Source organism: Ambystoma mexicanum, chromosome 14, assembly GCF_040938575.1.
Source record: "Ambystoma mexicanum isolate Mex_15411 chromosome 14, UKY_AmexF1_1, whole genome shotgun sequence".
Lineage (NCBI taxonomy): Eukaryota > Metazoa > Chordata > Amphibia > Caudata > Ambystomatidae > Ambystoma > Ambystoma mexicanum.
The window spans coordinates 484894386-484918408 of record NC_090940.1 but is presented as its reverse complement, the minus strand read 5'-3'; the positions used below and the strand labels follow the sequence as shown (position 1 = coordinate 484918408).

Below are 24023 nucleotides of genomic sequence, written 5' to 3'. Positions count from 1 at the left end.
GTATGTATATAAGGTGCAGTAATTGCGTACAATACAGAAGCGCGATATGAACAAGAACTGCCACAAGGATGGGAGGACAGTAGAAGGGACATGGGTGGGGCTCAATGGGGAAGTAGTATCTCCCAAAGAGGACAGGGAGGGGGTTCAGATGACTAAGACCACAATTTGGGGGACTGCAGTATCATCAAGGTGCACCCCCCAGACCAATATTCTGCTTATGCCCCACCCTACAGGAGGTCTGCATATGCTCCCAGTGCTCCCTGTAGCAGCCACCTGCCCCCCCCCCCCAGCCCCATGTAAGCCCCTGGAGCCGAACACTCCCAAAATCCAGGCCTGATGCAAGTAACGGTCCCCACAAAATACAAAATTTTATGCAGAACATCCCACAGCAAGTGCCTGCCCAAGCTTACCACAACTGCATGGAACAAAATGAATTTCCTTGAGGGACAGTAACACATTGAGAGGAAACCCTTTCCCGCTTCCAAGGACGAACATGTATCCACAATAGGACAGCCTGCAGCAAGCTCCGACGTGTCCAGTCCTATCCTTCACCACTGACCCAGAAAAGAAATCTAAGGTGGGAGTGTAGGTAGGGGATCTGAAGTTCACCTTCATGGTGTATATGGGGGCTACCAGATCCTGTATACGAGAAGGGAGGTTTCCTTTAACCAATAAAAGCATGCACACGCAGGAATTCTCTGGGGGCTATGGTCACGGTTCCATTCACAGAAGATCTACCCATCACTGTTGGGGCACAGGAGTGTAGCACCCTTACTGTGCCGCAAAGAGACACCAGTAAACTTATTGTGAAGAGACCTCTTAAGCAAACTGAACATGCCATTTCCTTCACAGATAAAAGGAATAGTGTACTCCACATCAGGCATGCATTAGAACAGAGTAGCAGCAGTTGTCCAAGCACTATGTAGCACCGGCACAGTTAGAATGACACCCCTGCATGAACAAGTTTATGTGCACAGTGAATGTTCTGATAGAATGTTTCCCTGGGTTGCAGAACAGGATATTCCGCTTACCCCAGCAACAATTTTCACTGTGCACATAGTAGCAGTGATTACCAGAAAACACAGTTATTCCAACAGGCACAGGTGAAGAGGGGGTAGAATGTTGCACAGTATAAGCATAGGCCCCACACTGCAATTGAGGGAAGTGACTGATGAACTGCGGTTCATAGACACAGAAGAGGAAGGAGAGAGTGTTTGAACTATGCATATCGTTTGAAATATGCATATGTTGTAATATGGTACTACAACATAGAGAGATACCAAATACAGTACTGATACCACCATCACGGTTATACAAGAACATGGCAGAAGTGTCTAATTGCTTATGATATGACATTTGTAACGTGCCTATACACAAGTGTTTCAAGGCGCGAAAAACTACCGATAATCCTCATGACATAGGATTACTGAATGCAATAGGAGCAGTAAGAATTAAACTCAATCCAGGTGCAATACTCCCAAGAGTGAAACCATACCCATTATCCAGAGAGGAGGATGAAGGCACACATGACACCATTACCGCTCTGATGGAGCAAGGCATTATAGTACCACCCACATCCCCATGTAACACGGCTATTTATCCCGTAAAAAAAAAAAAGAATAGGTCCATTGTGGCGGTTCATGGAAGATCTCTGCCTTTGAGCAATATCGTGGAGGCAGAATTTCCATTAGTTCCCAACCCAGATACTATGCAAATATTCTCATAGATGCAACACATTGTACTGTGATCGACCTCAAAAATGCATTCTTCTCGGTGCCATTGTACCCAGATTCCCAGTCTCCGAGTTTACTTAGCAAGGGCAGCAATACCAACACACCAGTTTACCCCGGGGGTACTGCGAATCCCCAAGTGTTTTCAACAGGGTACTGCAAATGGACTTCGGAAACATACAATTACCAAGCACAGTAATAAGGTATGTAGATGACCAGTTGCCAAAGAACAATGCAGGAAAGAGACTCAGTGCAGCTCCCAAAACTCCTTGCAGACAAAGGCTACAAAGTAGATTAGGAAAAACTACAGTATTGCCAGAAAGAGGTAGTGTACCTAGGGCAGATGCTTTCTCAGCAGAGAGAACAGATAATATCCTCAGCAAAGGAAAGAGTGACCTCAGACAAAACAGTAGTATGAAACGCACCCCAGCCCACTACAGTTAAAGAGATGCAGCAGTTCCTAGGGTTGGGTAACTATTGTAGGACATGAATCTTCATGCAAGTCAGGCCCTTATTGCACGTAAAAGGGACCTCTTGAATGGATAGATGAGATGACAGAATGTCGAAGATCTCAAAACCGCAATCCATAATGTTCTAGTGCTGGCAACACCAGATTACAAATCATTCTATTTGTTTTCACACTGTAATGGACAGATGACGACAGCAGTTCTTACACAACAATCATCCCCGAGACAGGCATCACATTGTGAACCCAGTAACATTTGTAGGAAAGCCTGTGGAACCACAAGAGAAAGTACACACGACTGCAGTATACAAGGGCACCCCAGATGCAGCGGCACGAGTGAGTGAGGATACACTTTACACAGGTGAATTATTGTACGTTGATGGGTCATCGATGATAGTTCAGGAGAATGGATAGAGGCACACAGGGGCAGCAGTGATGAGATAAATGAAAGGACAGGAAGAAGGATATCGGGTAGCGATACAAATAAAGATTGGCCACACTTTTCAGCACAAACAGCAGAGCTTGTAGCACTCATAGAAGCGCCAGACAATGGCATCACCATTTTCACTGATTCTTCATACATAACATAACAGTACAATCAGAATTGTCAAGATGGCGTAAAAGGGGTACAAGAAATCAGATGAGGCCCCCAGTTCAACATGCAGCATTATTGTCCAAATTAATACCCTGAAATGTCCCCTCCATGTAGCAATCATGAAGTGTGCAGCTCACACAGAAACAGACTCAATTTTGCATGGAAACACGGCTGCAGACGCAGCCACCAAGCAGGCGGCCCTTTCCAATATAAAGTAAAACACCCGTCATAGCACTACAACAAGAGCAGTTCTCTGAATCATACAATTTGCTACCTGTGGCACACATTGTAGAGTTACAAGCACCACAAGAGAAGAGAGGATGTACACCATCCCAGAGACCTGGTCTGGAGACAAAATATTACAGGTAAAGTAGTAATGCCTTTGTAACAATTGACCATCGCATTGGAACAATAAGACTACCACACATTACCCCAAGCAGAATATTGCTGCTATCAGCCAAGATTGGTCTGTCCCTAACCGGTCTGAACAGGTGGACAAATAACTGGCCATGCATTGAAGACTTTGAAAGCAACATTGCCCTGCACCTAGGGGCCCTTCAAGGAACTCCATGTCGACATGACTAACGGGTGCAGTAACTTTTTGCTAGACGATTGTTGTGGTTTGCCCATTTTCCCGATGGATTGAAGCTGGTTTATGTGTACATGCTGATGCAAAATCCACGGCTACATTCTTGATCAGAAAGGTATTTCCAAAGGGGGAGGGGGGTAAATTTGATGTCCTGACGTCCGACAATGACCTTCGTTTTGCAAATCAGCTCTTTCAAGAGACTACCATATTACTGGGCATTAAACACAAACTTTGCACAGCATGCCACCCACAAGCCAACGGCATAATGAAACTATTAAATTGTCTGCTAAAAATAATTTGCTGGCCAAAACGTGCACTTCATAAAAAAAAAAAATAATAATAATAATCTGGTTGTATTGTTTGCCACTGGCTCTCTTCACTTTGCGAAACGAGCTGAGAAAAGATCACCACCTGTCACTGGTACCTTAGGTGGCGACGGGTTGGCAGATGCATACACAGGTTGCCCGAGCTCGAACAGTGACAGACACTCACAGGAGCGTGGAGATTATAGGGGAGGAATTTAACAGGTACCTTAGGGAACTGTCAACATGTGCAAGACATATCCCACCAGGTAATCGTCAATGTGCACCAACAGGCCACAGTGAACTTATGCAACACAGAATTATTACAGCTCTTAAAACTGTACCCCGATTAGAAAGAGCACGTGATAACACAAAACAGGAGGTGGGGGTGCCCAAGTTCACGTGACCGCACAAGGTGGTGTTCACCACGCCAACTGCAGTGAAAATGAAAGATCGCTGAACCTGTGTACAGCTAACAGACTTTTGAAGGGACACCAGCACAACTTCAGAGCCTCAGCAAGAAGCAGACACAGGAGAAAGCATCACAAACCAAAGTTGAATAGATGATGAAAAACTATATAGACTCAGTGTGCCCATTCAGGCAAACAGGAACAGTGTTCAGCACATATTTCTGAGGCACAAACAGAATAGCAAAAGAATGAACAAACTGTACATCGGGATTTGTCATTTGTTTCTTTCTCTTAATCTAAGACTACCTCTGAGATAGTCTTGAAACACTTGTGTATAGGCGCGTTACAAATGCCATATCATAAAATGAGGATAATGACCTTGGGGGGGGGGGGGGTAAGAGGAATAATGGTACCAATGTAACAAATGTAACAGCAATGGTTAGAAACCTTATGACCAGACAACAACAAAAAAAACACAAAATAGAAATTCAAATAGAAGAGAATACACATGCAAGTATCATAGATGAACACCATTCGGCAGGGACACATGTATGGTATGACACCTGGTAGAACCCAGTATAACTATTCATGCTATGTTTGTGGGTTAATACCACATGCAGTTGGCACCACCCCCAATTGTTGATACCCAAGGAGGTGTCACCCTTAGAGGCACAGTACTTGGCACACCTGGTTCTCTGCAAGATACAGGGGTAGTTCCAGTGAGAGACAGTACAGTCAATGTTGCAAAACGTAAACTAAGAAGAATGTGCAGGGAAAAAAAAATAACAAAAACAAAAAAAGGAGCAAGATTATACAGGTTGCACAATAAAGCCACAAACATACATTGAAGCGGCACATTTCTGGAATTTAAAAAAATTAGTGAAGGGGCAGGCAGCGTTCAAAGCAGAGGGAATGGTTGAATATACAGATGATGTGATAATGGCCACAGATGAAAAATGCAGAAGTATATGGGCCTCACATGTTGCTAGATTAATAAGAAGTAACCTGTTAAGGCACAGAAACGCACTCGATCTTCATTCTGTTTCAGAGGCAAATGAAGCATACCAGTGAGGCAGAATGCGAACTGTAACCAGACTTCCACCATACCTGCCTTACGTGATGGCACTGTCACTATAATGCAAAGTTATCCAACGTACGGCCCTCGGGCCACAATGCGGCCCAAGGAGCCATCTCATGGGGCCCGCAAGGCAGGCCTGGTTTATTTTTCCGATGTTTGTCGGGTCCGTGGACCCGATTAATCTATTTCTGCAATGATGGGTTCGACCAACATTGCGGAAATAAATAAATAAACCGGGCCATGGCGGAGCACTGTTACTGCCTCTGGTGCCCCATGGAATGGCGTGGTTTCTTTATTTTTTCAATGTTGTGGGGTCCGTGGACCCGAATTCTGAGCCGTGCCGGAGGACTGGTGCCAGAGGCAGTAAAGGCCATGGCCTTTTTTTGTAGTTTTTTTTCAATGTTGTCGGGTCCGTGGTCCCAAATTCTGGCCCATGGCGGAGCACGGTTACTGGGGCACCAGAGGCAGTTGCAGGCCCGGTGTATTTTTATTGCATGTATGAGGTAACAAGTGCTCAAGAGTATGGGAAGTCCTGCGAGTGCGCTGCTTTCCCTATTTTGCCAACCTCTGAAGCCTGAAAATTAGATGCATGCATGCATGCTTGATATGCAGCCAACTTTGCACCAGACCTGCAGATGAACTTAACTTGGCTGCTGTTAAATTCAGTTACCAATTTAATGGTATCCACTACTGAATAATTGTTCATTTTACTATAGCCAATATGATAGCTCAGTGGGTTGAGCGCTCACTGCTGCGATGTGTGTGCTTTCAGCTTTCAGCATTACATTTAACTTCTCTATGCTGTGGAATTCCACTATGCCCCTGATTAGTTGCAATGGGCCTGAGGGATTCTTGGAATTTGAGAGTATATTTTACATTGTTATACCGAGTGATCCCATATCTCCATGCACAATGGGGTCACACCAACTAAGTATCCAAATGAATTACCCTTGCTTTCTCAGTTGTTGCTCACCCAAATTTAGGGTTTGATCCCATATCTCCCTGCACAATGGGGTCACACCAAATAAGTATCCAAATGAATTACCCTTGCTTTCCCAGTACTGATGCTCACCTAAATTTATGGTTCTTTTGTATGGGAATGCATTCTTAAATGACTCGTTATGAAGATTCTTGTCAGATGAAAGATGGATTTTGATTCTCCTCTTCTGACCCTGTTCTGCTATTCCTTCCTCTTCTTGTCGCACAACAACCTACAAGAATAAGGGCCAGCATTCATCTCTTGCTATCTAAATTGGTTCCGTTTGCTTCAAATGTTTTCCATTAATTTAGTTTGGCGTTTGATGGAAAATTGAAAGCTTGCATTGCTAGGCAGCAAATTTTGCCCATCGCTCCGTCTTTCTTCTTAATTTAGATGACAAAATCATTGCTAACAAAGTGGCGTGGTGTGTTGTGTAGGGGAGGCATGGTATCACAAGTATGACATACACAATAGGTACAATATGAAAAACCTTTTTTGAAATGTTCTGGGGTTGGACAAACTCCTACTTTGCCCTATGACTAAGATGGGAGTAGTCTTCAATTGGGTTCACCTTTGGGTGATTAATTTTCCACATTTTATCTTTTGAATGGGATTATGCTTCTTTCATTACCACAGTGTATTACAGAGATACACTACCATATCTATTGGGCACACTGCACATCCTCAGGCAGCATCAATCATGCTTTGTACAGGACAATGCTGGCCTCAATTGGGCACAACCAGCATGCCAATGTGTTAAATCAGTGACAGTGCTGTCTTACACTATGGACACATTGATCATTAAAATGTGTTTTGTTCTACAATGTTCTTGTCTGCTGTTGGTGACATGGAATGTACATGTTCCCCCTTTAGAACTGATTGTAAACGTATGGCTTTTTGTTCACTTTTCCTGCTGTAAAATGCACCAGGTCAGCCCCATATTTAAAAAATTAAAAAAAACAAATCTTGGGGGTTAGGGGGGTCCAAACCCTCCCTAGATAATTATAGCTCCCTCGCTACGCTCGGTCGCCCCCACTATTTCAGAAAAATATCAACACATACACACTGGAAGAAATCCCAAGAAACTAACCTTTGATCACTGTCCCCGACACCAAAAGCTGCTCTAATGGATGTTTTCTAACAGAGTGGGAACAAGGCGTATTTCTACTTGCCATCCTCGCAGAATGGAGTATGTTCCCTGGTTATTCTTCATGGATCCGCCGTCCTCATACCTGAAACACACGTTAACATTCAAAATGCACACCCCCAGTCCTCTTCAGTGCCCGAGAGGCCAATCGACATTGTCCCTTGGAAAGCGGTCAGGTCAAGATGCTTTGGAGAAGATACCAATGCAGTATAGACCTTTTTTCCGAAATCAAACTATTTGTTACCTTTTGTTCGCTCCTGGAGTACAAACAGCCACAAATGCCAAGTGGCTACAAGTGATACCCTACAATGTAGAACAATTAGCCAACGCGACGGAGCACAGCCTGAATGCTGTGCGTGAAGAGCTCCATGTACAATGACCCTGCAGAATCGCCTATTGTTAGATCTCCTCGCGGCCAAGGCGGGAGGAGTGTGCAAGAAAATCGGCAAACATGTTGCACATGTGTGCCCCAAAATGATTGAAACAATGGCTCATTAAGTATAGCTATAAATGCACTCCCTAACTTGCGGACAGGAATGGAGGAATCGCCAAAGAATCAGAATGGTATCCAGGAAAATAATTCGGACAACCAAACTCATTAACCATCATATGCAAAGTACCTTTCCCTATTCTTGTCCGCTTCATTTTGATTTGGCGTCTATGCCAAGTAGTACTGACCTGTTGGGTGCCCTGGGGAAGTAATATAAGAGTGCATGCAGTAAGAACAGGAGATGACACTTCGTAATGATGAATACACCCGACAGATGAAGTTGACATAGATGGTACGCATATAACACCCAATTAGACCCCCAGGTAGTAGTAGGTGCCCAGAACCAGAAAATGATCTAGAATGCTATGTCGATTCTGCAGCGGATTGCGAATGCATTTCCTGGGATGCAACCTGTGGGATTATGCTATTGGGGAGGGTGGAACGTACATGAAGTATGTAAGATAAAGGTGCCAAAGACTGACTGACTCACCACCACCACCACCACCACCACCACCACCACCACGCCACCTGGATGCTTCCCGTCCCTCTTCTGTACTCGCAACCTCTGCAACTCTCCCTCTCTCTTTCTATTGTTACCTCTGGCCCGACTCACTTTGCTGGGCACATTCTACAATCTGGATGTTCTCATCTCCTCTGACCTCCCCCTATTTAACCCTCTCACCACTCCTCTCTCCTGGAAAGGACACTCCACGCATCTCTCCCCCTCTACTCCACAGCCTGCTCCAACACTGCCACCTACCTACTCGGTCATCCGGCCCATGAAGCGTGTGTCAGGTGAGGCTCGCTGCCACTTTCTCTCCCCCTCTGGCTGACTCATCCAGACACTGCCCTTGCCAAGCTCCACTCTGCCATCTCTGATACGCTTGATGTTCTTTCCCCTGTTAGGAGGATCTGCTTGAAGCCCAAAGCCGAGTGCAAATCTTGGTACGACTCTGACCTAATCACCCTTAAACGCAAGTGTAGGGTGGCTGAGAGAAAATGGGGGCGTCTTGCACATCCTCTGACAAACTGGCCTGCCGCCTGCTCAAAAGGCAATACCGGCTCTCTGTCCGCACTTAGACGAGAGCCCACATCCAAGCCTGCGTCCAACAACTCGGACAAACTCTTTAAAATCTGCAAGGAGCTTGCCAATCCTGCAGCAGTATACTTCTCCTGTACCCTCCCAGGCCATCTGCACGGCCCCAGCCTCATTTAATCTCTAAACCTCAGGACATTCAGTCCATCCTCTCGTCCTCTCCACCTCTTCTCTCTACTATCTACGGCCCCCCTGCAGAAGCCTCTCCTCCCTCTCTTCCGTTCTTCTGTTCCCCCCCCGACAAGTCAGATCAATGAATGTCTCGTCAAAACAGGTTCTTCCCGGTTCAACCAAATCCGTTAAGGACCATATTGACACCCTCGCTCCTGATCTGGCCTACTTCAGCAACCACTCCTTCGCTTCTGGAGCCCCCACCTCCACTCTGAAGAACTCTTGTGCACCCTCTTAAGAAACACACAGCTGACCCCTCCTGCACAGCTATCGCCCAAGCTCTATCACTCCTTTTGTGGGCAAACTCTTGGAAAAGCTGGCCATCTCCCAGCTTAATCTTCACACGGATTCTGTTGGCTGTCTCCATTACCATCAGTCTGGCTTCAGAGCAGCCAGAAGCATGGAAACCGCTCTGCTGAACATCCACAATGATACTCGTTTTCAGGCTCCCCTCTGCCTCTTCTTCCCACTCTCTCATCTCTGACGGTCTGCAATCCAGGAGTGGTGTGCCGCCAACTAGCTCTGCCTTAATGCCAGTAAGAGATCATCCTCATAGGTATTCCCGCACCTTCCTTTCCGGTCACACACTGGCCTGCCTCCCTTGGCCCTCTCCCTGCTCCCACCTGTGAGGCTAAGAACCTGTGGGTCATCTTTGACTCCACGCTTTCCTTTTCTCCACACATCTCTGACGTCTCTAAGAAGTCATACTACCAACTGCACCTCCTCAGAGGTATTCTTCCTTTCCTCTCCTTCCCCCCGAAGCTCACTGTCTCTAAAGCTCTGGTTCTCTCCAGGCTAGACTACTGCAAAAGGCTCTTTCTAAATCTTCTGGCTACTACTCTCCGCACTCTCTCATCCAGAACAGGACAGAGACTTGTCCTTGGACTCAAGCCCTGGGATCGTATCTCTCCAGCCCTGAAATATCTTCTTTGGTTCAAGACCCTTTGCATTGTCCACAAAGCCTTCTGGGGTCTGGGTCCGCAATACCTTCAACTCTCCCTTTGGAAATACCTTCCTACTCAAACACTTCGCTCCGCCACCTCCAACCCCCTCAGGGTCAGTCGCTTCTCAAAATAATGAGTTGGGGACAGATCACTTTCTTCAGCAGGGGCCTCCCTCTGGAACAGCTTCCACATCCCTCTGAAACTTGGACAACCGGGTTTGGTTCCGGAAGCACCCCAAGACCTTCTTCTTTGTTTCTGCCTTCTCCCTTCCTCTCCCCTGCTGATCTGTCTGTTTCGGCACTGGCACCTGGCTACCCTGAGATATCGTGCCCAGATCCCTGCGCATCCAGCCTCATACCTGCACTGCCTCATGGCAACCGTTGCACTTTTCTGTATCTGCAACCCTTCAGTCCCCCTCCTGCACTTTAGGCAAGGTTTGTCTGTGCCTTATTATTGCACTTGCCACACTAACTGTTTGCTTAGATCAGGTGTTAAGCACTTTCCACTCCCCCCACCCCTTGCACTTTCCCTCTCCCCTGCACTTGCATCTTCTCAAGGTCACTGGGCCTAGTATGATCATTGTTTTTGTCCTCCCTTGTAACCCTCCCTTGCCTTGTCGCGCCCCGAAACACTTGTGTATGGGCGTGATATAAATAATCATATCATGATTGGGCAAGGGAGCAAGAACTGAGGGACAAAGAGTTAACAAAAGAGGATAGTTCCAGAAGGAACGAAAGGCAGGAAGTTGGGATACACCGCCATGCCCCAAACTTGAGAGGAAACAAATTAAGGAAATCCCTATAGAGTGGACTGGGTGGCCTATTAAAATGCTAGTGGCCCCAGTTACAGGTGCACCCTTTCTGCTTTATGTGCAAGGGCAAGCGATACATTTCTGAGAGCACTCGACGAAGATATTTCAAGCAGCAACATATAGCAGAATCGCACATTGAGTACAGCATATGTGACATAATGCAGTAAGCAAATAAGGAGCAGTAGTGCATTAGGTTTGAGATACACATATAAGCAGAGAAAAATGCAAAGGGCACCAGCACGGTATAAATCTTTTTTTACTGCCCATTAATTGCATTATAATTTAATTGGCACATAAACATATATAGGCCCCATAATAGATGCAAATTACTGGGCTGCTTATTAGGCCACATGAGCACATGGATTTTTCCTCATTGTAAAATACACTTAACTCATCTCCATCCTAGACGGTGCATGAATAAGGGTAGAGCCTTTAGAGGAAGATGCGAAAAGCCGCACAGGGATTGGTCAGAAGTGCAGGGCAAAGCAGGTTCCCAAGCTCCATGCAAGAGAAAATACAACTAATAGTGTTCTTACACAGTAATTAAAATGTGCAAGGTGAAGACCACAGTTTGTAGAGAACAAGGTAGTGTGCTGAGTAATGGCCAATTGCAGCAGAGAAACGCACTGCCACCTGTTGGAAATTGCCCACTTAGATTTAAGCTACAAATACCAACCACCAAGGGTACTTTGTTAATAAAAGCAAAAGGATACCTGTTCAAACAAAGGGAATAAAGTAGAGTATCATGGAAGGGTGGGGGCAAATGAGTGACCCTACTGTCTCCCAACCGAATATATTCATAAAACCTATATAATCCACACACATTGATATCCACATAGATGTACATTTAAGATTAAGACATGGTCCTAGAGTAGCACTCAAGAAATATATCACATTAGATCATGTAGTCCCATGATGGGAAAGGAAGGAAATGTTCAGAAAGGTGAAACATGTTTCCGAAGAATATTAGCTGTCATTTGTAGAGTCACAAGGCTGAGGACGATCAGAAGGTGCCAACATTTGGGTCCCAGGGTTCGAAATTATGGGGAGCTGGGAGCTATTTAGCTCCTGCTTGTACCCTAGAAGAGCCTGGTTAGCTGGATACCAACAGATGCCAGGAGCTACTTTTTGCTCCCCAGGCAAACTGAAGACACCTACGTGAATTTAACCCTAGACGTTTGGGACAATCTATAAACAAACATTAGGACACCTCTGTACGACATTAAAAGCACAAGGGGTGCAAAAAAAGATATGTTGCTACTTATTTGGAAGTTAGATTTGCAGAACACAATGTACTAGCTCCTCGTTCTCCAGTGGCAGCTCCTGGTCACTGGTTAATGCTGGCTACTCAGGAGTGGCGTTTAGCTCCTGCTTATCCAATCTGAATTTCAATCCCTGGGGTCCCTCAAGAAGGTGATGATCTATTCATTTTCGTTACCACATGGTCTACACCTCCCAAAATGATTGGATGAAGGGGGAAGAAACCCACCATGGAACACACAACGTGGGATAGCAAATAGGTAACCGATTTGCATGTTGCAAAATGTAAGAATTTACAACAACCAATAAAAATAGAGAAGCTGAATAACTCGATTATTAGGTCATTGTCAAAAAGAGTTCATTATATTGGTCACGGGTAGGGCTAGGTACTATATGGAATTCTGTTGGGGATAGCAATCACTGAACAAGAATTTACATGCATTTTGAAAGATTGCCAATGCCAGGATGTCACTCGCTCCTATATAAACCGACATTCAATTATGACACGTTGAATGAGGCTTGTATTATTCCGGCCATAGAATGCATGTAATAAACCTGTTTTTCTTGCTACTCGTGCACTTTTATTGGCCATTGGATATATTGTTTTGGCACATCAGGTTTTGGGGTCTACCTTTTAGTTTGCTAGCACACTGGTGGTAAAAAAAAAAAAAAGAACAAAAACAAAAAAAACACATGTTAAATGTCACAATCATGGTTTTAGAATTGCATAATGGTCTGATTAGTGAAATAGATCTGTTATTGTGAACGCATCTTTAGGAATTACTTTTCTAAATCCCTGCATCTGCCTTTCAGCTGCCAGTTGGAAAAGCAGATGGAAATGTTTCCAACCGGGGAGGAGTGAGGGGCGGGGGGCTATGAGGAGTTGTCAGAGAGCGTGATGGATGGAGCAAATACAGCCTTTGCAGCTTGGAGTATGGTTAATTATCAATTTGACGGCATAGAAAGAACAACAGGGCACATTACCGGGGCATACCTCACCAACAAAGAAGAGAACATGGGAAAGCCCCAGAGTATTGGAACTTCAGCAAGTAAAATCGTGGTAGATCCTTGGACGGAGTGCAACAGGGACTGGGTCACACAACAAGTGTGTGAGGTGCGACATACTGGAAGTTCTACTCACCATTTAACTTCTTCCCCAGAAATACTCATTGATCTGTGGATAGATCTAGGAACAAATCAGTATTTATAACCTCAGCAACCTCCACAGCCAAAATGTCTTAGCATAAAAGTGATGCGATATACTCTTTTTAAAAAATGTTTTAATGAAGTTGTGTTGAGTCAACAGCATTGCTTTCTGTAGATATTCATTACCACCTCATTCCTCTTCCTCGTCACCTTCTTTAACACATTAATGTCTGCATTCTTACGTAAACAAGGGGGGTCCTGGGAGTGTCTGTCTAGCAGCCTATATCCTGGGTTAGAGTCTCAACCAGAGTCTTCAGCGCACCATCCTTTAACAGAAGAGACATTTCCATTACATATCAGTCTTTGTCCTGCCCAAGGATAGTCCAGCACGGAAATGCAAGGCAATTCACTTCCGAAGGAGTACCAACAGCAACCCCAGGCACATGTTTCGGCCTGGAATTTCGGTGCTGGACTGCCCCAGGCCAGGACAAAGACCGATTTGTTTTGTATAATTTCTCCTCTGTGAAAGATATGGAGCTAAAGAATCTGGGTAAGGCACTCATAACCGGGACTAATGTCCATCAGAGGAACTACAAGGATCCCCCATCCCCCTTGTGTTTTGCATCCTTACTCACACACTTTTTCTAGGGAGGGACTTCTGGACCCTCCCCTTTCCAATACGCTCGTAAGAAGCATCCGGACGCCCAGCTACGGCTTTTTTTTTGTCTGGTTACGCAGACCTGCTGCTGGCAGGGCACTACTGGTAGCAGCAGGGCCGGTAATTAATGAAAGCTGCTCTTGCAAGGCTGGATGCAGTGTCGGGAAATGTCCATGACGCAAAGCCACTCCCTCGGGCACAAGGGACAGCGAGGCCACACAGTGAGCAAAGCACAGGCTAATGTCAGGCAGTAGGCCGTGCCCCTTCCATACTCGGTACAGCATCTGGATGTAGCGGGGCATGCCTAAGAGCACGAAGCAGGCCTGGATGCAGCACTCTACAGGGAGAAGGTGGGACCAGATCGTCCTAAGCAGAAGAAGATGCATTTAAAAAAGTGAGCAGTTAGAGGCCTGTTGGAGAAAACCCAACGATAAGAGTAAATTAAATTACAGGAAGGTAAATACCCATGAACGGAACATGGTTGGTTGTCATCACCATTTCCACCGTTTTAAAAATATTTTTAGGGCTGACTTATTAGATATCCCCATGTTCCACAGCTTGTTTTCCCCATAGCCCTCCATTGACTCACGAGTATGCACTCTAAACTGAGCAGGAAAACACTGACCACAGGGGTTACTGAGCCATCGCCAAAACGCACTTGCTTGGTGAAGAGTGACAGTTTTAACAAGAACAGGCAATGGAATGTCTTATGAGTTATGTTATGTTACTTTGCATTTATATAGCGCCTTATGTATCAGTGGTATCATCTCAAGGCGCTGGTAGGTTGAACACCCTCGAGAACCGTAGTTTAAGTCGTGAGAGTGAGAGTGAAGACATAAGGTACGTGGGTGCACCGGATATGTGTGCAGCTGGTGTGGCACTTGCATGATAGCTGCTTCTTAGCGGTGGGTGTGGTGGTTGGGAGGTCAGGAATATGTGTTCATTCTGGTGGGTTGATATCCAGAGTGATTTCTGGCTGAAATAGGCCCGAGGAGACGCTTAGGCTAGCGGTGTGTGCTCAGTTAGCTTTGTTTAATTAGGATTATGTGGAGTATGTGGCAGGTGCTAGTATGAGAACAGCTATACCAAATGTGTCATAGTATCGCTGTGTTCAAATTCAGTGGTGGTGTATAGGAGAGGGTAAGTTTGGTAGTATGATATTGTGGTTTTCAGTAAGGCGCTTGAGATCGAGCGCTCATCTGTACCAACTATTCTATCCATTTTATTCACTCTGTCGGTTCACTCAGTTTCTTCTGGTTCATCATTTAATTTACTAGTCTTTCCATCCATCCCATCATTCGATCCTTCATCTACATAAACTACTCCATCCGATTTGTTGATCCATTTCATCCTTCCCATCTGTTTAGTGTTCCACCTGTTCTATCCTTTTTATTCGTTCGAACTGTTCCATGTGTTTTACTTGCGTCATCCGTTCCATCCGCTCCATCGTTCCCTCCACTCCACCTGTTCCCTCCACTCGGTTTGTTCCATCCACTCCACCTGTTGCATCCACTCCACCTGTTGCATCCACTCCAATCCGCTCTGTTTGTTCCTATCCTTTCTATCCATTCCAGCTTTTCGTGCAACTCCATCAGTTCCATCTATTCCATCCTCGCCTTCCGTTCCATCCACTCTACCTGTTCCATTGACTTCATCTATTCCATCAGATCGATCCACTCCATCTGTTCCCTCCGCTCTATTTTTTTCATCAACTCCATCTGTACTGTGTATTGTCTACTGTATCGGTTTTGTCCACTGCATCCATTCGGTCCATTTGATCTGTTCCATTTGTTAAAGCTAAGCATTTTTCCATTCATTCAATCTGCTCTGTAGTCTCACCCATTCAATCCATTCATCCGTTTTATCTGTTCGCCCTCTACCATCCGTTCAGTCAGTTCCATCCATCCATGCCAACTGCTCCATCTTTGCCAACCGCTCGACGTGTTTAGTCTCTTCCATTCGCTCTGCCAGCCAGTGCATTTACTCTGTTCCATCTAATTTGTCTGTTCCATCCACTTCATCCTTTCGTTTTGACAAGTAGACTTATTCCTGCTAGCTCTTTGCTCCATCCTTTGCATTCACTTTATCCTTTTGATTCATTCTGTACATTCAATCCGCTCTGTTCTGTCCACTCCATCTGTTCCATCTACTCCCTCTGCTCAATTCAGTCACCTTTTCCACCCATTTCATTCTTTTATCCACTTTATCCGTCTACTCCATCCTTTCCACGCATTCAATCTACTTTTCTGTTTCGTTTACTTGGTCCGTACTTTATATTTCATCCTTTTGTTACATTTCATCTAATCAGGATACTTCTTTTTATCCCTTCTTCCTCCATTCTATCCGATTCTTTTTTTATACCAACCACTTCATTCCAGATCAATCCACTTGTTCCACTTCATCCGATCCATACACTTCATCCAATCCATCTACTGCATCTGATTTATCCGCTTCATCTGTTACATCCACTGCATTCATTTCACCCACTGCATCTACATCATTTCTTTCATCCACTTCATTTCGTTCTATTCAGTTTATCTGTTTTAATTTACACTAGCAGTTTTAGTTTTCCATTTTTCTCAACCGGGTCTCGATGCTGGATTGTTATTTTTGATACAACAACCAAGGGCTACTGTTTATTGTTGCTGTTATACTGTTTGAATTAAGAGTCGATCTTTTAGGGGGAAGAGCCATGTTTTCAGTAATTTGCGGAAAGATATGAGGTCTTCTGTGAGTCAGATGTGGGGTGGAAGTGAGTTCCACAGAGTGGGGGCCAGGGTTGAGAATGATGTTCCACCTAACCTGACTGAGTTGGTGATCAGAAGTCTTCATGGGGGTGGAGAAACAACATCCCTCTGCTGGCCTCGGCAGATAGGCATATCTAGAAATGAACACTAAAAAAAGGACGGCATGGGGACAAATTAGTTCATTGTTTTGGCAGCTGCAGGGATAAGTGTGCTGAAGGCCTAGCTGTATGTTCTTGAATAATCATAAGTTTTAATTCATTCAGGTGAGCAGTAACCTGCAAAGCTGATGGGTCTAGGGGGGATAATCAGGTTAGTGCATCCGATACCATTCGGTGTAGGATGCTTTTTTTCCTTGGCTTGCAAGGCAAAGAATAAAGATGCTTCTGTGTGTCATTGTGATGCTGGAAATGCATTGTAGGGCCAGGGCCTCCCTATCCTTGTCCTGTAGTCCTTTTTCCATCTGTGTTCTGTATTGTTTTCTGCCCAGGAGTCCATGTGGGACTCCTGGCAGTGCAGCTCTTCCTGTTTTTGGTTTGGTGTACAGACCCATGGGATACCCTTATGGCACCCATGGGTGGGGGTGCAACCCTGTGCCCATAGTGTATGTTTTTGGGCACCTGTGTGTGGCCCACAGAGCAGGGTATGGGCTGGTGGCAGCTCCATGCTGAATTTGACAGGTGCTCCGAGTATCCTCCATTTTGGGATACCCAGGCCCTACCATTGGAATCAGTTGATTCCTGATCGGAAACAAGATGGCCGCTGTGGCCTCTTGCTTTCTATTACTTGTTACATTGTTTTCCCAAAGTCCTGGGAAGCCCTGACTCTGTCTCTTCGCCCTGACTGGCTGTGGGGTGGAAGTTCCATATATGGTGTTGTTGTGAAGTCTAGGCCAGACTGGCTGGAGCCTTCCCAGTGACTATGTTGTGGGTACACCCTGTGGGTGGGACCTGGGTGAACGGAGTGTGTGACCAATATGCACTTCTTGTTTTGGATGTCTGGTTTCTGGTGTTTGACACAATGACTAAGCCAGCCCTGCCCGAAACTGGTATGAATGCAGTGTGTAGTGTTAAATGGGTGGCTACTTTTCCCAATACACATTCCTTGGTGGGAGTGTCTGAGAGGGAGGAGTATGGCTTGAATGCACTGTATGCCTGATTGGCTGACTGACTGCATGAATGCCCTTCTGTACGATTGGCTGCTGAGTGTGACCCAGCAGTGTGGATGAGAGACAGAATGGTATAACTGGGGACCTCTCACCACTGGAAATTGTTCAGAAGCTGGAAATTGTTCAGAAGCTGAAGTTGAAACTGATGCAACCTCAAAGCCGAGCCTGAAGAAGAAGGTTGACTGCCGTCTCCCTTCACCGAAATCCAAAAGCTGTCGAGACTGATCCAAGAGAGGACCCGGTTATGCACCCTCTTCTTCCCGTGCTCCGAGGGACCATCGAGCACCGCTAACCTTCGCCGAAGCGCCCTTGAAGTCAGACTCTCGAAAGGCTGCCGACTGGAGACTGGGACAGCCAAGGAGAACGAAGAACAGCACCGGACATTCCATCCACAGTCGTCAATCAGGTTTCGCAAGTCTGCTGTAACCGTTGGAGGCCCGTCGAAGCTGTGTTGCCCAGAAGAGGGGACCGCTTGACGCCATGCCACAGACAACCAGAGCCGCACGCTCCTTTGCCTAAGACTTTTTGATTCACAGACGCGCTCGTCGGCACTGCCGCCTGCCTTATCCTGTCAGAAAAGGCCAGGCCGTCGACGCGCCGAGGAGCATCCGCTGGTGGGTTTCCCCACCACCCAACGACCGTAGAGAAGCAGGATGACTCGACACCCTTCCTGGGCCACAGTACTGCATAAAATCTTTGCGGTCCTGAACTATCGTCATTGAGGTGCCCCGCACGCCTCTTCCTTGCAGGACACATTTGCTTTGTTGACAACGCGCACCGCTGGGACCGAAGCTGCCGCCTCGCCGCCAAGTTCACTTTCTTCGTGGGATCTCAACGATCTGTGGCTCCTGCTTTAAAGGGAGCCGCTCAAGAAGGTTCTGTCGACGACCAGATGTCGAACTCTGCTATTCCAGGTACATTGTGGTGGTAGAAACATTATAGGAGGAAATAAGACTTATAGAACAATATATGGACTGGGCTTGTGATATATCTTTACTTTACAGGTTGCCCAGGTTTGGGGGCGGGGGAGGAGGGTTGAAGCTCCACCCAGAACTGTGTCTAGTGGTAGGGGCCAGTATTCTGTCAAATTGTTCTAACCAACTGCTTTCCTCCTATGTCTATTGCTGGTTACCTTTATTAATCGATTTGTGTGACATTCAACCAGAGTACAGTTGATGCACTTTAATGAAATCTGATAATTGTGGTACCACTTAGAAACTGTATATATTTGCCATTGTAGATTTTCTGAGCACAAAGTGAGTTATTGTGATTGTGTACATAACCTTGAACTTAATTATATAAAGACTGTGTTTTAACTAATAGTGTGTGGACATTCCTTTGTGGGGGCTTGGGGACCACATTGTAATTAAGAACCAGCCTGCATCACCTCCTGAGAAGCTAGGCCTTGATTGCTCGACCAGCGCTACCCTATCGAGAATCTTGGCTGGGGTCCTCTGTGCCTCTCCTCTGCCATATAGAGAGCAGGAGTACAGACACCCCCTCCAGTCTTTGAAGTCATCACCCTAAAACGATGAGCAAGCCTGGTTTCTGCGACACACTCTTGCTGCTGTATTTATAAAGTCCAAAAAGGACAGTACCTTAATACGTCTCTTCATCCCAATGATGCAACATCTGGGTCACTTGAACTTATTGGCAAACAATCTGATACAGAGATCTACTACACTTGTTGGGTTGATGCATATACCCAATGTAAAACAGAGCCTTGTTTTAGATATCCCTATGGTGTGAGCACCCGTTCGCTCCAAAAATGCTGTAAAAAAAAATAAGAAAAAGGAAAAAATATATATAAAAAAAAAAGATCTTATTGTAAATCTATCAGTTTACCTTAAACCTCAAGCTTCCTCTTTCCATCATTTTCATACTTCCTTTTCTTTAATGTACCTCCTCTGTTCTTACTGTACCTGTTCAAAAGACCAACATTATTTCGACTATGACAACTCCCATCTATGTCACCCAGCTGTCTGTAGTCACCGGCTGAAATTATACAGAATTCAGCTGCCACTGATTTTTCAACTGTCGCATCTCACCCCTTTTCTGGCCAACCAACTCTGGATCTAATAGTCTCTGCTGATCACACCTTGTTCATCTTGTAAGGGTGTCGGGCCTTTTTTGTCCTTGTGTCCACGTTCTTGCAGTGTCTTCAGACAATTCCTACTCTTTCTGCCTTTCCTCGTAAGCAGGTGTGGCTCTTGTACCTTTTTTGGCTAGGACCCATCCAAAGAGTCCAGAAACAAGATAGTATATAGCCTAAATTCTTACTAGTCACTGTGAGCTGTGATATTATCTTTCTCTCCAGGAAAATGCTTAGTCGACCGATATTCCCCATTACCATACCACATAATATGTTGCCACTGAGCACTTTATTAGAAGTCAATTTGAATAAAACTTTTTTTTTTAAATTAGAAAGCGGGAGCTAAAAGCAGCTCTGGGGTATCCAGCATCTCCAAGTAGGTAGGAGCTACATCTGGCAGAAGCAGGATGTAACAAACTTCCAGAGGAGATGGAGGAGATGCACGTTATTACATTGCATCAAATTTATGTGATCTGATATGCTTCAAATAGCTTCTAGATGCATCATAACGCCCCCTTTATTCACAATCCTAAACCCAAATGTTAATGTCAAAAGATATGTTTGGGGGTGGTGGGTTCGGTGAACTGGGAATAGCTGTTGGTGTCAATCTAGCCAGGGTCCTTTAGGCTATAACCTAGAGCTAAATAGTGCCTGTCAATTTGGATCGCTGCTTGGTATCGTTCCACTTTATTGCACTGTCTAATATTATCACAGCACCTACTCGCAAAAAAATCCAGCATAAAGCACTATATAGAAAGCAGGGATGTAGAGTTCTCTATCAAGGTGCCAAGAGTGGGAAGACCACCCAGTCCTGTTTTTGCTTTGAATTCTGGGACTTCTGGTTGTCCTACATTAAAAAAAAAACAAAACAAAAAAATACAAGTCTCAGAATTCACAGTAAACACAGGACTGTGTGGTCTTCTCACGCATGGCCACAGAGGAACTTGACAACGCTTGAGATGCATACTTGCCAACTCTACCGATAGGCAAGAAATCCTACCGCCTAAACCTACCATTCTACGGCTCCAGGCCTGGTTGCCTCAGGCCCAGCATGAGCAAGGAGCAGCATCCTCCAGTGTATTGAAGGGGGATCTGTTAAATGGCCCATTAATTTGATTGATGTTTGTGACATGCTGCCTTGCCACCTATGAAAGACACACTGTCTGCACTGGGCACAGTGAGGTCAAGTGTCAGCCCTGCGCAGGCAGCAGGAGTGGAGCACTCCTGGCTCTGAGCCCGGCATTACCCAGCTTTTCATCAGCAACGTAATTTAAACGCAGGAAGCTCTTGTCTGTGCTTCGTAGAATTGGAAAAAGGATTTGGGTCAGTGCAAGAAATGCCCTACACTTGTGCAGAAGCAACTTTGTGAACAGAGGCGCCTGGACACTTGAATAGCAAAGCTTCTTGGGATGTCCGGTAGGGGGCCATGTCCAAAAGCCCTGTGCCCCGTCACCTGAGGGCAGGAGGTGTGGGGAGAAATTAGGTCTGTGCCGCCTTCCCTCTGGAGCCCTCGCCAGTCCAATTATCGCCGGGACACAGATTGAAAATTAAAGCAGCGCTGAGCACTTTCCAGAAGGCAAAACTCGACTGAATGAGCAGAGCAGCACAATCTGGGGCAGGTAAGGACACATTAGGGAGGGGTGAGAGGTAAGCAGTGTCAGCAAGGCAGGCGACATGAGAAGCCTTGAGAGAGGGCGAGGGGGTGCGGAGGGGGGAAGAAGACATCCGGAAGTCAATGAAAAGGAGGCAGCAAGGGCAGAGGAGAGGAGACAGCCAGAGGGTTGAGAAAGATGAAAAGGAGGGCAGGAGGCACTGAGGGGACATAAGAAAAACAGCCAAAAAGCCAAGCAGCGATTCAGGGAGGCCCCCAGCAACTGTTGCCTGTCAGCAGTTGTATAACACAGCAATATATTTCTCTGTTACTTTTGTTCTGGGGCTTGTCTTACAAGCTGCATTGTGGGAGCCCTTGTGGCTGTCACTTCCCTTCAAGTAAACAGAAGTGTTTTCAACTTGTTGCCTTCTCACACTGGTTTCTCCACAGCAGGCACTTGTTGAAATAGAAGTGGGCAGTTCGTGTTTCAGCTCCCTTCTGCCTGGCCATCTCGTGATTATCAGCAGGTATGTTTGAAGAGGAAAATGTGTTAATGAGGAAGAAGCTGGTCACAGTGCTCACCGCTCACTTATTTGGTAAATTTCTAATGATAGAAGATCAGCGATAGGCAACACCAGGCAGTCCTTTCCTGTGATCTCTTCAATGCCATATGTCACTTGAGGCCATCATTATGCTAATTACTATTTTTGAAACTAAGATTCCGACAGATTTTGTGTCACAATAAAAGCATGTATGTAAATCTATAGGTTTGTTTAGCTGTTCATATGACACGTAATACACAGGGACATGTCTGCCTCGTCTAACATCTCAAACTCTTTAGTTGCACGCTTTTGTTTGCTTTAAATGTGGCCCGACAAAATTTGTTTTTATTTGTAGTGTTGGCACCTTCATTATTTCCGGCGCGATTCAGCCAAATCGCTTTTTTGGCAGTGAAAAAACAATATTCCAATTTACAATAAAGCATCTTGCAAAACGAAGTCACAACAAGTCTATTTATTTGCCGCCAAGCCATGAATCATATAAACAATCAAAGAGAACCGCTGAAGTTCCACACAAGCCTGGAGAGGATGCAACATATATATATATATATATATATATATATATATATATATATATATATATATATATATTAATATTATATGTTGGGAGATACAATGCAAACACTGTGTAGTGTCGATCTATTGGAAAGTTAAGACGCAGCCCAAAGGAGAAGGAAAAGAAGATGTGCACAGCCCGGTGATCTCAATAGCGCAGTAACAATTTAGATCCACACATGCAACACAGTAACATGCGGAAAAGTTCACAACCTAAACAAGGGACAGCACCATGAACAGAAGATCCGCCTGCGTATAGACAGGGGAAGGATACGCAGGGACAGACAAACAGCTGACAAAAGCTCACCTGCAATGTCAGTAACGGACCTGGAAAAGCAGCGCCAAGACAAACCAGGAAATGTATAAACTCCCGCTCTACGGCTTTACGAACTGTAATGACTAGCAACTAATTCTCATAAGAGGAACGGCCCTAGAATGCGTCATCATCACGTGATATTCACGTTACGTTCAGTGCATCGTACGAGGTCCTACACCACCTGTTGATGTATGATAGTCGTATACCTTCAAGCAAGAAAGGGTCAGGACGTAGATCCACTTATTCTGGACAGAAGACACACGCGCACCTATGTATTCCTAGCGGATATCTCAGGCGAATTTGTAATAAGCCAGTTTCCTTCCCTGAGCCGCGAGAAGTGTAGGTAACGTCCTGTAGCACGCACTTTCCTCAGCAAAGTAATCACCCACGCACACTTGTGGATCCGATGTTTCCCATCAGTGTGTGTGAGTGGAGGCTCTCCAGTGCTGGAAATGGAAAAAAATGTACGCTGGGAACACCTTCCACTTTAGTTGGGGGACGGGAGGAGAGTGATATGTGGGCGAGCCCGCAGCCCAGGTCACTCAACACCCTATCTCTTCAAGCAACCCAAGCCTAGCGGTTTGCTTAAAAACAAAGAACATTCTGGAAAAGTGTGAATGCCTACAATGTTATATTTTAAATGTGTTTGTTTAGAGCCTGCCGGTTCTAGGTTACAGTGTTGATGTGCTTTGCCCGTCAGAGTTAAAGGAGGAATATGACAGAACATTCAGTAGTGTTAGGGGGGAGAAAAGTCAGGTAGATAGTTGAGGCGGAGGATAGATTAGATGCGCAGCAAGGCATGAGTAGGAAAAGGGCAGGCTCTCTGTTTATAATGGGACCAAATTAATCATGGAACTGTAGTAATGTGTGGGGCGCAGCGCTGAAAAAAAGCTATCTGGAGAGAGGTGTTTACAGTTCCAAGGGATATGTCTGGAATGTACTCCCCTCATGATCAGCTTGGGCATGTTCTCACGGATGACACAGCCCTTCTACTTTCTTCCCTAGGCCCCCAAAAACCTTTGCGAGGGGTTGTATGGCAGAAATTCAAATTTGCCACGTATGCAAAACCTCCCTAAAAAGAGAGCAATTCAACTTCACATTTGCTTTCTTCATTTATGTCATGGT

At 45.5% G+C, this 24023-nt stretch overlaps 1 protein-coding gene across 2 annotated transcripts in view; it reads right to left on the bottom strand.

The window, feature by feature from the left end:
- The window catches only part of VRK1 (VRK serine/threonine kinase 1), a 351956-nt gene extending 328934 nt beyond the window's left edge, over window positions 1-23022 (bottom strand). Inside the window, exon 1 of one of the 2 annotated variants that reach the window (XM_069637723.1) lies at window positions 22890-23022. The gene's annotated coding sequence lies outside the window, so the exon portion shown is untranslated. The remainder of the gene's footprint in view (window positions 1-22889) is intronic. The other variant, XM_069637725.1, reaches the window with a different exon arrangement.
- Between the last annotated feature and the right edge of the window lie 1001 nt (window positions 23023-24023).